Below are 14,970 nucleotides of genomic sequence, written 5' to 3'. Positions count from 1 at the left end.
TTGGCAAGAAGCAAGGTTTAACAGTACAGGTGAAGGAAAAAAAAATCAGAAAATCGTTAATTTGAATTTATTATAGACGAAAAGAATATTTCTTATGTTATTTTTATGCGACTTTAAAGTTGAAATTGAGACACTCTTGACAGTCTTGGAATCCATGGGACCGATATCTTGCCGAATAACAGGGAAAAATAGTCATATCCTCGATTCTTGGAATGTATAAATTGACTCTCTACATAATTATATTTGCACGGAACTCTCAGTCCTACTAGCGTCTGGTAATTTTTTAATAGGTTCGACGACGTAGATCTAACGCCCGGAAAATTCAAATTTGAAATGTGCACAAAACTTGTTCTACCTCGAAGAATTGTTGTTGTTGTCTCCACTCCTGAGACTGGTTTGATGCAGCTCTCCATGCTACTCTATCCTGTGCAAGCTTCTTCATCTCCCAGTACCTACTGCAACCTACATCCTTCTGAATCTGCTTAGTGTATTCATCTCTTGGTCTCCCTCTACGATTTTTACCCTCCACGCTGCCCTCCAATACTAAATTGGTGATCCCTTGATGCCTCAGAACATGTTCAACCAACCGATCTCTTCTTCTGGTCAAGTTGTGCCACAAACTTCTCTTCTCCCCAATCCTATTTAATACTTCCTCATTAGTTATGTGATCTACCCATCTAAGCTTGAGCATTCTTCTGCAGCACCTCATTTCGAAAGCTTCTATTCTCTTCTTGTCCAAACTATTTATCGTCCATGTTTCACTTCCATACATGGCTACACCATACAAATACTTTCAGAAATGACTTCCTGACACTTAAATCTATACTCTATGTTAACAAATTTCTCTTCTTCAGTAACGCTTTCCTTGCCATTGCCAGTCTACATTTTATATCCTCTCTACTTCGACCGTCAGAAGTTATTTTGCTCCCCAAATAGCAAAACTCCTTTACTACTTCGAGTGTCTCATTTCCTAATCTAATTCCCTCAGCATCATCCGACTTAATTCGACTACATTCCATTATCCTCGTTTTGCTTTTGTTGATGTTCATCTTATATCCTCCTTTTAAGACACTATCCATTCCGTTCAACTACTCTTCCAAGTCCTTTGCTGTCTCTGACAGAATTACAATGTCATCGGCGAACCTCAAAGTTTGTATTTCTTCTCCATGGATTTTAATACTTACTCCGAATTTTTCTTTTGTCTCCTTCACTGTTTGCTCAATATACAGATTGAATAACATCGGGGAGAGACTACAACCCTGTCTCACTTCCTTCCCAACCACTGCTTCCCTTTCATGTCCCTCGACACTGATAACTGCCATCTGGTTTGTGTACAAATTGTAAATAGCCTTTCGCTCCCTGTATTTTACCCCTGCCACCTTCAGAATTTGAAAGAGAGTATTCCAGTCAACATTGTCAAAAGCTTTCTCTAAGTCTACAAATGCTAGAAACATAGGTTTCCCTTCCTTAATGTAGCTTCTAAGATACGTCTTAGGGTCAGTATTGCCTCACGTGTTCCAACATTTCTACGGAATCCAAACCGATCTTCCCCGAGGTCGGCTTTTACTAGTTTTTCCATTCGTCTGTAAAGAATTCGTGTTAGTATTTTGCAACTGTGACTTATTAAACTGATAGTTCGGTAATTTTCACCTCTGTCAACACCTGCTTTCTTTGGGATTGGAATTATTATATTCTTCTTATATTCTTCTCGAAGAATTGTAAATCGTTAATCTAGAATTTCTCACGTGGATTGGTTTCATATCTAAATGGAAAGTGTATACATTAATATATGCGAAGTGTATATTGAATAAAATGACTAGGTTTTGATTCAATGATCTAAAATTACATTACAATATCATGAAGTACAGGTTATGAAGCGAGTTAGGCAATAAAACTAGCAAAACATTCACGAAAAATTCTGTAATTTCTCGTGTTTGGTGTTTAAAGTCACAAAATTTTGTAAAATGGTACCATATCCACCATTGACTATAGTAGTTACTTACTTGTTTGTTAGAGTAAATGCACAAAATAGCTGCTTGCAATAAGTAATCTTTATTTACGACAGATTGTTATGGCTTGATCGCCATTTTCAAGTAGATCTGGACTGGTGATACGTCCGTATTACGTTGTTAATGGACTGTCTTATAACTATAACTCTTTTAATAAGATCGTGAATGATGTTAAGATGTTGAAAATAAAATGTTAATTACGATGTGACAGTAGTTTGACAGTTTCACTCTTACGACGCCATATGTCTACAAAGATTATGTGAAACTTATAGCGTCGCAACAGTGGAACGGTCAAACTACTGTCACATCGTACAGACCCCGTCTCCCTCCCCTCGTCTCTCACAAGGCGAGTGTAATAGAGTAATTATGGTGTACGCGTACGTGGAGAAAGTGCATGCGCAGCAATCACCGACATAGTGTAACTGAGACGGAATAAGGGAAACCAGCCCGCATTCGCCGATGCAGATGGAAATCCGCTTTAAAAACCATCCACAGACTTGCCGGCATACCGGACCTCGACACTAATCCGCCGGAAAGCAGCGTGTTAGACCGCACGGCTAACCGGGCGAGTCGGCATATATTATACTGCACATCAAAAGAAAAAAAAGTTATTTACCTGCTATTGCAATTTCGGTCGTGCGGCCATGGTCAAGTTGTACAACTTTGTCAACATCTACAAATTTTCTAACTTATACACATGTTGCTCTCATATCCCTAAGTTTTTTAACGTTTTTACCATCGCAATGCGTCTGTATCTATCAGCACATCGCGGCTAACACAGTGTTAATCAGTTCATCATCACAACATGGCAACAACATCTGTTCGATAACCATTTTCATTTCAGAATGGACAAAGAAAATGTTTCCAAAACTTTTTTTAATTAAACATCTGTCAATGTGAAGTTTTCGGTGGGCAGAAGTATATGGAGCTCGGGAAATTCAACGAATTTTATATGTGCCAGTATAGTGTTTGAGAACGCCAACGACATGAATGGTAAATAGTATTTGAGAAGAGATAGAGACAAGGTTATTGACCCTAGCACTTCATGTTATTCAGTCTGCTCGTTGAGCAAGCATTAATGAAAGCTAAAGAGAGCAACAGAAAAGAAACTAAACTTCAGGAAAATAGATAGAAATATTAAATTTTGCTGATAACACTGAAATCCTGACTTGGAACATCAGATGAACGAAATGGAAGAGGCTTGAAAAGAAGTTAAATTAGGTTGTTCTAAGGCGATTAGAGACTTAAATCAATGGAGAAATTTTGCAATTGAGGTAGAAAAATGACAGAAACTGGTAGAAGGGAAGAGGATATAATATGCAAATAAGCAATACTAAGAAAAAATTCCTAACATCGAAGGAAAATATAAATTTCACTGCGTGTATCCTGAAAGTATTGGTCCGAAAGTGAAAATTGTTACTCGCAGAAGAGACTGGAAAGTGTTTGCAATTTGGTGGTACAGAAAGATGCTCAAATTAGATGGGTGGATTGGGTAACTATAGAACTGGTGTCCTGTCGGATCTTAGAGGAAAGATATTTTGTGCCTACGATGACGGATCATGGGATGATTAAGTCCATAATGTACATAATTGTGGGAGAGAGAGGGTGAAAAATTGTTGAGGGAGGCTGTTTCGAGTGGGTGTAAGCTGCAGTTGTTATGGAGGGATGGAAGGAGTTTCACAGTGTCGGCTTACATTGGGAGCTGCGTTAAATCAGTCATCATACTGAAGACAAGAAAGGCATACTTTAGGCTCATCGATCTGTCCCTATTGAGAAATGAAGAAAATAACAGAAGAAAGTCCTAATACAACCGATTTTCCAGATCGATTATCCATATTGTGAAATAAACCAGTTACTCCTGAGCCGAGGCGCGGCTGTCGGCAGTGTTCTCGCACTTAGGATGGCATCGCTGCCATCGATTATAGGGTCACCATGTTTCCTTTCCGCGATTCAGGTCGGTGGTCGGGTGGTTAACGGAGAGAGAAAAGAGACAGCGGAGTGGATTCGCAGTGTCGGAGGTGGCTTGTTGACGTTTACCGTGGCCGGCCGGTGTGGCCGAGCGGTTCTAGGCGCTACAGTCTGGAACCGTGAGACTGCTACGGTCGCAGGTTCGAATCCTGCCTCGGGCATGGATGTGTGTGAAGTCCTTATGTTAGTTAGGTTTCAGTAGTTCTAAGTTCTAGGGGACTAATGACCTCAGAAGTTAAGTCCCATAGTGCTCAGAGCCATTTGAACCATTTTGAACGTTTACCGTGAGGCCTGTGGTACGACGCCTGTGCGCTGTAGGCAGCGTCAGCGAGAGATCTCGGCAGTGACTTGATGGGACCTGGGGTTTGGTATCGCGGTGGTGCACTGTTGTGTTTTGGGGCTTTTCTGCTGCGAGGGCATGTATAGGTTCTTGTTACTGGTCATTGAAATTGAGATGTGTCTATGGCGTTACGGAGGAAATGTGTGATGCCCGCCGCCGTTGCATGTAGAAATGCTTCCTCTGCCTTGTGTCTGTGCAGGAAATTATGTGAAGTAAATAGCTGATACCACGGCGACGTCTTGCTCTCACGCGTTGTTGAATATATTTCGGAATTGCTGAATGGTGAAGATATCCCACGTGTAAAGCAAATGAAGCCATTTGCGCCATACTAAGGTACTGTTTTATTCTGCTTAAATTTGTGTCAGTTATATGTGCATTTATACGCCCTTCTTTAGTTGCAGAAGTTATAGAAGTATGTAAACAGAGAGCTATGTGGAAAGGGTTGTAAAGCTGAAACCCTTCCAATAAGTCAATACACTCGCACTCTGTATTACTAAAGGTGCCTTTCGATACCAGCACCTACCTTGGGTAATAAGTGTTATTCGGAGGATGTCATGGTACTGTAGGTAATTGTTATACACAAAATTGTTTATTCTGATTATACGAAATTGGAGATGTAAGGTCGGTTGTGTGCCGCTGTAAATTACTATTGTCTCCTCTGTGTGGCAGCCTAGCATTGTCAGTGGCTTCAATCATTATTATTCCTGTCATATTTCGAGTTTTGTATTCGCGGGTTTGCTTAAGCTGACACTGTTGAGTTGTAAGACCTATAAACAGGCAAGTCAAACTGACTATTCTATGGGATCAAGACGATATTCTATTACGTGGTACCTTAGTTTGTTATAGGTTAGAAGTATTTTACGTGTAATTAATATTCTGCTGGTTGCTTTGTCTAAAGAGGAGCTAGTTCTGTGAAGTAGTCGTTTATATTTTATTAGTATGTTACGCATTGTGCCTTTTCATGTTAATTGTTTTTAAGAATATACAAATGAGTCTGTGTATGTTGCAGGTAGCTGAAACAGACGTGTTCACGGGGGTCCCGTCCTGACGGGGTTGATGGTGGCCCTTTTTAGTACAGCACATCCGGCTATCCTCCTTCAGTACATTTGTCTCGCTTATATGGTTACTACGTTTGTCGAGTGGAATTAGGGCTTACTGTAATGACTGTATATATTGAAGTTAAGTATCTCCCTTGCCAGGGTGTGAGCCTTCGTGGATATAGTCGTATTCTCATCTGTAAAGATTGATAGTGTTACTCATTTGTTCTCGTCACATGTATGATTATTTATCTTGTTATATTTAATGTCAGTAAAATGTAAGTGTTAGCGAGGTCAGAATTGGGACGTTGTATTCTCCTCTTGTGGAAACAAATTTAAGTGATTTTCTTCCTTTTTAAAGTAACTTTTAGATGAGTACATTTTGCCTACATGTTTGGTGTTTTTATGGCTTCCACGTTAATTAAAATTACAATAAAGGTAAATTTGGCCACGGAGGGTTTTGTGTATTTATTAGTTGCTAAGTGGATCCTAAGTTATGTGCAGGAACCCTACCAACTCCTATTTTGAAATTATTAAACATTAAATTTACCACATTCGACGCCACTCCGTCACTTGCCTGACGTGTTTAGTAGTGTTGGCAGAAGCGCCAACACTGTTTTTCTAGAGGAGGCCGAAATGCACGCGTTTAATCACACGCTGACTGGCGTGAGGTCTGGAACAGGACAATATCTTGAGAATTGCAAATAAAGTACGTAGTTGATATAATACTTAACTTTAATCCACAATTGTAGAACATCACTCTTGATGATACATGCTTCACATAATAAATATCAATTGAATACGGCGCCTTGCTAGGTCGTAGCAAATGTAGCTGAAGGCTATGCTAACTATCGTCTCGGCAAATGAGAGCGTATTTGTCAGTGAACCATTGCTATGAACGTCGTCTGTACAACTGGGGCGAGTGCTAGTACGTCTCTCTAGACCTGCCGTGTGGTGGCGCACGGTCTGCTATCACTGACAGTGGCGACACGCGGGTCCGACGTATACTAATGGACCACGGCCGATTTAAAGGGTACCACCTAGCAAGTGTGGTGTCTGGCGGTGACACCACATGTTTTATGGGGCAGATGGATATCTGTGCAAACTAGTGGTGTCTCCATAATGGTGTGGACTGTGTTCACATGGAATGGAGTAGGTCTTCTGGTCCGGCTGAACCGTTTATCAGCTGGGAATGGTTTGATCGGTTACTTGCAGACCATTTTCAGTCATTTATCGACACCATGTTTTGTGGATGGCAATGGACAATGTCACCAGGCTACAATTGTTCCCGATTGGTTTGAAGAACGTTCTGGACAACAGGAGTGAATTAGTTGGCCATTCAGATCGCCCAACATGAATTCCATCGAACGTTTATGGGACATAGTCGAGACGTCAGTTGGTTCACAGTATACTGAACCGACGACACTTTCGCAATTATGGACAGTTATAGCGACACCCTGACTCTGTATTTCTTCACGGGACTTCCAACGACTCGTTGAAACCAAACCCCACGTCGAGGTGCTGGGCGACACCATGGCAAAAGGAAGTCCGATAGGATGTTAGGAGCTATCCCATGACTTGATCACCCCAGTGTATGAAGGATTAGTAACAAAAAGGCCACCTACGTATGGCAGAAGTAAAGCCAACATTTTTCAAAAACGAATGAGTTGGATGACATACGTATTACTGATCGGTTAAAATGATGGTCCACTCATCCCGTTTCTGTCAGTATAACATATATTTACTGACTCGATTTAAAAATTTAAAATGACGTCATACTTATTAAAAAGTGTGATCGTACACTGAAGGCTTAACACAATAAGTGAAGTATAATTAAAGTTAAAACTCCTGTATATACCGTGAGGCGGTGCAAATCACGGCCCTTCAAATTACCCAGGCAATATTTATCGAGCAACATGTCTCAACCAGGCAGTGGTGTGGCCTGGAATTCTAACGCTAGTGGTGTGTCAGGGGTAGTACATCCAGTTTTTTGCACATTTAGAATAATGTAACACTGAAATTAGTGGTTTAATCAACTGTAAGCTACTACTGTGGATCAGTATTGTTGTATAATATTAAGATACAGTGATAATAATAAAATCGAATGTAATTTATTAATTATTAGTCAGATACCAGATACAAATATTGAGTCATATGCTTCTGATTTCCCATACAATATAACATATTCACTGACGGTTATGTTTCGTACAGTTACTCAGAAACTGTTCAAGGACGCCTCTAATTGGAACCAATGATTCTACTTCCTCCCTGACTGCTCGAGTATCGAGCACAGCGCGAAAGTAATTTGAATATTTGGAGGGGGAGACAGTAGCCCTTAAAATCTTTATAGTAGTTCCATCAGACGCCTAAATATCTTTCAGATTCAATTTACTTGCGTTGTAGGTTCCTGCTAATTAGAGGCACCCACTGCGATGAGTTCCTGTTTCGTTAGAAGTTTTAGTAAGTTTTCTCGTGATACATCTCTCTCTGATTCTCTATGCGATTTTATTTGTAAACAAAACAATTTCTTCAATAATATAAGAAAGTATAAAATGCACTTTAATGATGTAGCGTTCTGTTTTGCATGACAAAGGACGCCTGGTAGATATACGACATTGTTCAAACATTACGTCGTGAAAATTCTTTTCCCAGCCAGTAACTATCACTGACCTGATCTTCATCGTTTTCATCTTCTTATTATTCTGATAATGTGTTGCGGTCACTGACAATAACGGCATCCTATTCATCATCATTATCGCAATCAATTAGCCCCTCGTCAAATACTTGATGAATCAATGCCCACCATTTGCTACTTATGGCCCCTAATAATCCATATATAACAATATCTGCTACTAATTGTACGATCAGATATCATTCCTTATACTAAATACGCGTAAAAATGCAATAAAATAGCTACCTTGACTTTTTCTTCTTTTTAGACGAGAGTGGTGTGTTGGGCTTTCAAAAACCCCAGCCTGCTCAAACTTGCTTCAACAGCATCTCACGAAGTCCTATTCTCAACTGAAGTTACAAAAACACCCTGTACCAGTCTGCTGACATCTCGTAGCAGCTACATGGAACCACAAGCAGTGCAAGCAATTAATTACAGAAATTCGTCGTAAGGGGTATACCACACACCTACACACTACTGCTCGGTTTAACATCATTTCAAACCTTTTCGAAATTGGTTGTTGCAAATATCCACCACGAGGTAATGAAATACTCTGTGGCTCACAGAATGGCCATCTCAGTGCCTTAGCGTTGTTTATGTTCGGTGTTGTTACCAGAGGCAGTACGGAACATAACAGGTATCAACAGTGTCAGAAGTACATCTACATCTACATTTATACTCCGCAAGCCACCCAACGGTGTGTGGCGGAGGGCACTTTACGTGCCACTGTCATTACCTCCCTTTCCTGTTCCAGTCGCGTATGGTTCGCGGGAAGAACGACTGTCTGAAAGCCTCAGTGCGCGCTCTAATCTCTCTAATTTTACATTCGTGATCTCCTCGGGAGGTATAAGTAGGGGGAAGCAATATATTCGATACCTCATCCAGAAACGCACCCTCTCGAAACCTGGCGAGCAATCTACACCGCGATGCAGAGCGCCTCTCTTGCAGAGTCTACCACTTGAGTTTATTAAACATCTCCGTAACGCTATCACGGTTACCAAATAACCCTGTGACGAAACGCGCCGCTCGTCTTTGGATCTTTTCTATCTCCTCCGTCAAACCGATCTGATACGGATCCCACACTGATGAGCAATACTCAAGTATAGGTCGAACGAGTGTTTTGTAAGCCACCTCCTTTGTTGATGGACTACATTTTCTAAGCACTCTCCCAATGAATCTCAACCTGGTACCCGCCTTACCAACAATTAATTTTATATAATCATTCCACTTCAAATCGTTCCGCACGCATTCTCCCAGATATTTTACAGAAGTAACTGCTACCAGTGTTTCTTCCGCTATCATATAATCATACAATAAAGGATCCTTCTTTCTATGTATTCGTAATACACTACATTTGTCTATGTTAAGGGACAGTTGCCACTCCCTGCACCAAGTGCCTATCCGCTGCAGATCTTCCTGCATTTCGCTACAATTTTCTAATGCTGCAACTTCTCTGTATACTACAGCATCATCCGCGAAAAGCCGCATGGAACTTCCGACACTATCTACTAGGTCATTTATATATATTGTGAAAAGCAATGGTCCCATAACACTCCCCTGTGGCACGCCAGAGGTTACTTTAACGTATGTAGACGTCTCTCCATTGATAACAACATGCTGTGTTCTGTTTGCTAAAAACTCTTCAATCCAGCCACACAGCTGGTCTGATATTCCGTAGGCTCTTACTTTGTTTATCAGGCGACAGTGCGGAACTGTATCGAACGCCTTCCGGAAGTCAAGAAAAATAGCATCTACCTGGGAGCCTGTATCTAATATTTTCTGGGTCTCATGAACAAATAAAGCGAGTTGGGTCTCACACGATCGCTGTTTCCGGAATCCATATTGATTCCTACATAGTAGATTCTGGGTTTCCAAAAACGACATGATACTCGAGCAAAAACCATGTTCTAAAATTCTACAACAGATCGATGTCACAGATATAGGTCTATAGTTTTGCGCATCTGCTCGACGACCCTTCTTGAAGACTGGGACTACCTGTGCTCTTTTCCAATCATTTGGAACCCTCCGTTCCTCTAGAGACTTGCGGTACACGGCTGTTAGAAGGGGGGCAAGTTCTTTCGCGTACTCTGTGTAGAATCGAATTGGTATCCCGTCAGATCCAGTGGACTTTCCTCTATTGAGTGATTCCAGTTGCTTTTCTATTCCTTGGACACTTATTTCGATGTCAGCCATTTTTTCGTTTGTGCGAGGATTTAGAGAAGGAACTGCAGTGCGGTCTTCCTCTGTGAAACAGCTTTGGAAAAAGGTGTTTAGTATTTCAGCTTTACGCGTGTCATCCTCTGTTTCAATGCCATCATCATCCCGGAGTGTCTGGATATGCTGTTTCGAGCCACTTACTGAGTGAATGTAAGACCAGAACTTCCTAGGATTTTCTGTCAAGTCGGTACATAGAATTTTACATTCGAATTCACTGAACGCTTCACGCATAGCCGTCCTTACGCTAACTTTGACATCGTTTAGCTTCTGTTTGTCTGAGAGGTTTTGGCTGCGTTTAAACTTGGAGTGAAGCTCTCTTTGCTTTCGCAGTAGTTTCCTAACTTTGTTGTTGTACCACGGTGGGTTTTACCCGTCCCTCACAGTTTTACTCGGCACGTACCTGTCTAAAACGCAATTTTACGATTGCCTTGAACTTTTTCCATAAACACTCAACATTGTCAGTGGCGGAACAGATATTTTCGTTTTGATCTGTTAGGTAGTCTGAAATCTGCCTTCTATTACTCTTGCTAAACAGATAAACCTTCCTCCCTATTTTTATATTCCTATTAAATTCCATATTCAGGCATGCTGCAACGGCCTTATGATCACTGATTCCCTGTTCTGCACTTAAAGAGTCGAAAAGTTCGGGTCTGTTTGTTATCAGATGTTATCTCCACGAGTCGGTTCTCTGTTTAATTGCTCGAGGTAATTTTCGGATAGTGCACTCAGTATAATGTCACTCGATGCTCTGTCCCTACCACCCGTCCTAAACATCTGAGTGTCCCAGTCTATATCTGGTAAATTGAAATCTCCACCTAAGACTATAACATGCTGAGAAAATTTATGTGAAATGTATTCCAAATTTTCTCTCAGTTGTTCTGCCCCTAATGCTGCTGAGTAGGGAGGTCGGTAAAAGGAGCCAATTATTAACCTAGCTCGGTTGTTGAGTGTAACCTCCACCCATAATAATTCACAGGAACTATCCACTTCTACTTCACTACAGGAAAAACTACTACTAACAGCGACGAACACTCCACCACCGGTTGCATGCAATCTATCCTTTCTAAACACCGTCTGTACCTTTGTAAAAATTTCGGCAGAATTTATCTCTGGCTTAAGCCAGCTTTCTGTACCTATATCGATTTCAGCTTCGGTGCTTTCTATCAGCGCTTGAAGTTCTAGTACTTTACCAACGCAGCTTCGATAGTTGACAATTACAATACCGATTGCTGCTTGGTCCCCGCATGTCCTGACTTTGCCCCGCACCCGTTGAGGCTGTTGCCCTTTCTGTACTTGCCCAAGGCCATGTAACCTAAAAAACCGCCCAGCCTACGCCACACAACCCCTGCTACCCGTGTAGCCGCTTGTTGCGTGTAGTGGACTCCTGACCTATCCAGCGGAACCCGAAACCCCACCGCCCTATGGCGCAAGTCGAGGAATCTGCAGCCCACACGGTCGCAGAACCGTCTCAGCCTCTGATTCAGACCCTCCACTCGGCTCTGTACCAAAGGTCCGCAGTCAGTCCTGTCGACGATGCTGCAGATGGTGAGCTCTGCTTTCATCCCGCTAGCGAGACTGGTAGTCTTCACCAAATCAGATAGCCGCCGGAAGCCAGAGAGGATTTCCTCCGATCCATAGCGACACACATCATTGGTGCCGACATGAGCGACCACCTGCAGATGATTGGACCCTGTACCCTTCATGGCATCCGGAAGGACCCTTTCCACATCTGGAATGACTCCCCCCGGTATGCACACGGAGTGCACATTGGTGTTCTTCCCCTCTCTTGCTGCCATTTCCCTAAGAGGCCCCATTACGCGCCTGACGTTGGAGCTCCCAACTACCAGTAAGCCCACCCTCTGCGACCGCCCGGATCTTGCAGACTGAGGGGCAACCTCTGGAACAGGACAAGCAGCCATGTCAGGCCGAAGATCAGTATCAGCCTGAGACAGAGCCTGAAACCGGTTCGTCAGACAAACTAGAGAGGCCTTCCGGTCGGCCCTCCAGAATGTTTTTCGCCCCTTGCCACACCTTGAGACGACCACAGGTGAGGGATCAGCCTCAATGCGGGCAGTATCCCGGGCAACCACAGGTAGTCCGATCGGGGGATGCATGGGACGAGCTGGCCGTCCCCGACAAACCCCCATCCGGACCCCCACAGTGATGCCCATTGGCAACAGCCTCAAGCTGTGTGACCGAAGCCAACACCGCCTGAAGCTGGGAGCGAAGGGATGCCAACTCAGCCTGCATCCGAACACAGCAGTTGCAGTCCCTATCCATGCTAAAAACTGTTGTGCAAAGAACATCTGAACTAATCTACAGAGAGCGCAAACAAATCGACAAAATTTAAACGGTTATTAAAATACAAGATTGCCTAGTAAATGCAGTAATGCTGCTACTTGCGCACTGCTGACACTGCTCGGCGGCGAAAGGAGACTACGCGAATTTACACTATTCAGGTACTAAAACGCGATGCTACAACTCTCAAATACTATAATACGACCGAAATTTATGAATTAAACAATGCAAGTACCAAAAACACGCATAGAAATTAAGAACTAAACTATGTAACAAATGAGTGAGCTAGGAGTATACGACTTGCTGCTGCAGCTGCTTATCCAACGGCGGCAGGGAGCACACTGGAATGACGATTGTTAAGGACGCGAAGATGCCGCGTACTCGTGCATTGCCAGCACCTAGCAGAATTTAATGGAGGTGCGTTATGGATGTACACTTGGCCGTCTGATCGGATCGTGCAACATCCAGATGTATGCCGCGTTCAGATGTGACAGTGCCCCAATCTTGGATTGCATGTGAACTTGTAGACAGGTATACTCGCTGCCAAGGTTCCACTCGAAAACCACAAGAGAGGGTCACCATATTGTGCAACACGCGCCCTGTAACCACTTCACTTCTTTGCCTGCCATTCGAGGACAGATAATAGACTCCCTCCAACATTGTGTGTCAAGTTGCAGCACTGATCGAACACTAGTATGTTATGGCGTGGTGCTTCCAGTCGGAAGATTCATGTGGCATCCTGGACACATTTTTGCTGGTGACAACAAGCCCGATTTGGCGCCCACAAGCGAGGCAAATATGAGTCGCTCCAGCAGGAGGGTTAGCCATCTGCTCATGTCTGCGTGATCGTTCTGCAGCTAAGTTGTTTAGCCATACTTCGTCATGCATCTTGCTTCCATCTGCAGTCAGTTTCCTCCATTTGCTGTGAACATCAGCGAGTTGCTCCCACTTGTCACTGTCAATATTAAATGCGCACACATCACGCTTGACGTAATCCCTAAAGCGTAGTGAAGGTCTTCCACGCGGTCTCTATGCTCCTGCTATTTCACTGAGTAATGTGCGCCGGGGCAGACGTAAGCGGTCCATAAAATGCAGGTGTCGTTGCTTGATCGTGGCAGGGGTACTCTGTTGTTTTGCAGTTTTCAGAACCATATCATTTTTCACGTGATCCTTCCATGATATTCCCAAGATGCTCCGTAAGCACCGCAGGTGAAAGGCGTTGAGCGTTCGTTCCTGTTTGGCATACGACGTCCAAGTCTCAGCTCCATACAGGAGAGTACTCACCACACATGATTGACGCATGAAGTGTTTTTGTCGACAATGTAAGATGTTTGTTGTCACATGCTCGTGTGCGGAACTTTCCAAAAGTGCAGACAGCCTTTCCTATTCTTGCATTTATCTCGTCACCCAGGGAGAGATCTTCTGTCATTTTTTGAACCAAGATGGCAGAATTTATCGACTACCTTCAACAAGGAGCCGTCCAGTTTGATGCCAGGCGGATCTGTGTATCCCTGTGCCATGACAACAGTCTTCTTCACGTATATAGACAAAGAAAAGAGCTTTCATGCAGTACGGAATTTATCCACAAGCTCTTGCAGATCGTCTTGAATATGCGTTACAAATGCAGCATCGTCAGCAAATAAAAGGCTATTTACAAGGAGGTCTTCTCGGAATCGCTTAGATCTGAGTAGAGAAATGTTGTAGAGCTTCCCCTCAGCTCTGGTATGCAGATGAATGCCCAGGTTAGTTTCACCAAAAGCGACTTTGAGGAGCGCTGAGAAAAAAATATTGAGCAGAGTGGGAGCCAATACGCAGCCTTGACAACCTCTCTTTTCACAGCAAACGAGTCAGATGTGATTCCGTTGAAGACTACAGCATCTTGCATATCTTCGTGAAACGCCTTGATCATCTTTAACAGCGTTGGAGGGCACCGTATATTCAAAAGTACTGCATACAGTCCATCTCTGCTAACTGTGTCGAAAGCCTTGTTTATGTCGATGAAGGCAATGAACAGAAGGGTTTTCTGTTCTCGGCAATTTTCCTGAACTTGCCGGAATGTGAATATCATATCAACTGCAGATCGTTGGGGACGAAACCCACTAGTACCACACCGATTGAGGGATCACCGCCCCTTGCGTAGGCTCCCGTTAACAATATAACACAAACTGCTGCTTTTGGAATGATGTCGTGACCGGGAAATATGGTCTGCCGATACAGGGCGTCACATTGTACTCACCAGTGCCTCGTGTTTCTGCTCTATGCCGGATCAACATCATCAGCGATTTTTTCCGCGATGTGACGAGAGGTACCATTCCTCCAATGTCATGGACAGGCGTTGTCGCGTTGTTACTGGTGTCGTAATGTGGGGCTATATAGCTATAGCTATATAGCTTGTAGTGACTGAGGGCAGATGACCGTGGAACGATTGTG

The sequence above is a fragment of the Schistocerca piceifrons genome, chromosome 3 (genome assembly GCF_021461385.2).
Source record: "Schistocerca piceifrons isolate TAMUIC-IGC-003096 chromosome 3, iqSchPice1.1, whole genome shotgun sequence".
NCBI lineage: Eukaryota > Metazoa > Arthropoda > Insecta > Orthoptera > Acrididae > Schistocerca > Schistocerca piceifrons.
The sequence above is the reverse complement of the archived record's forward strand: the minus strand, read 5'-3'. Positions refer to the sequence as shown.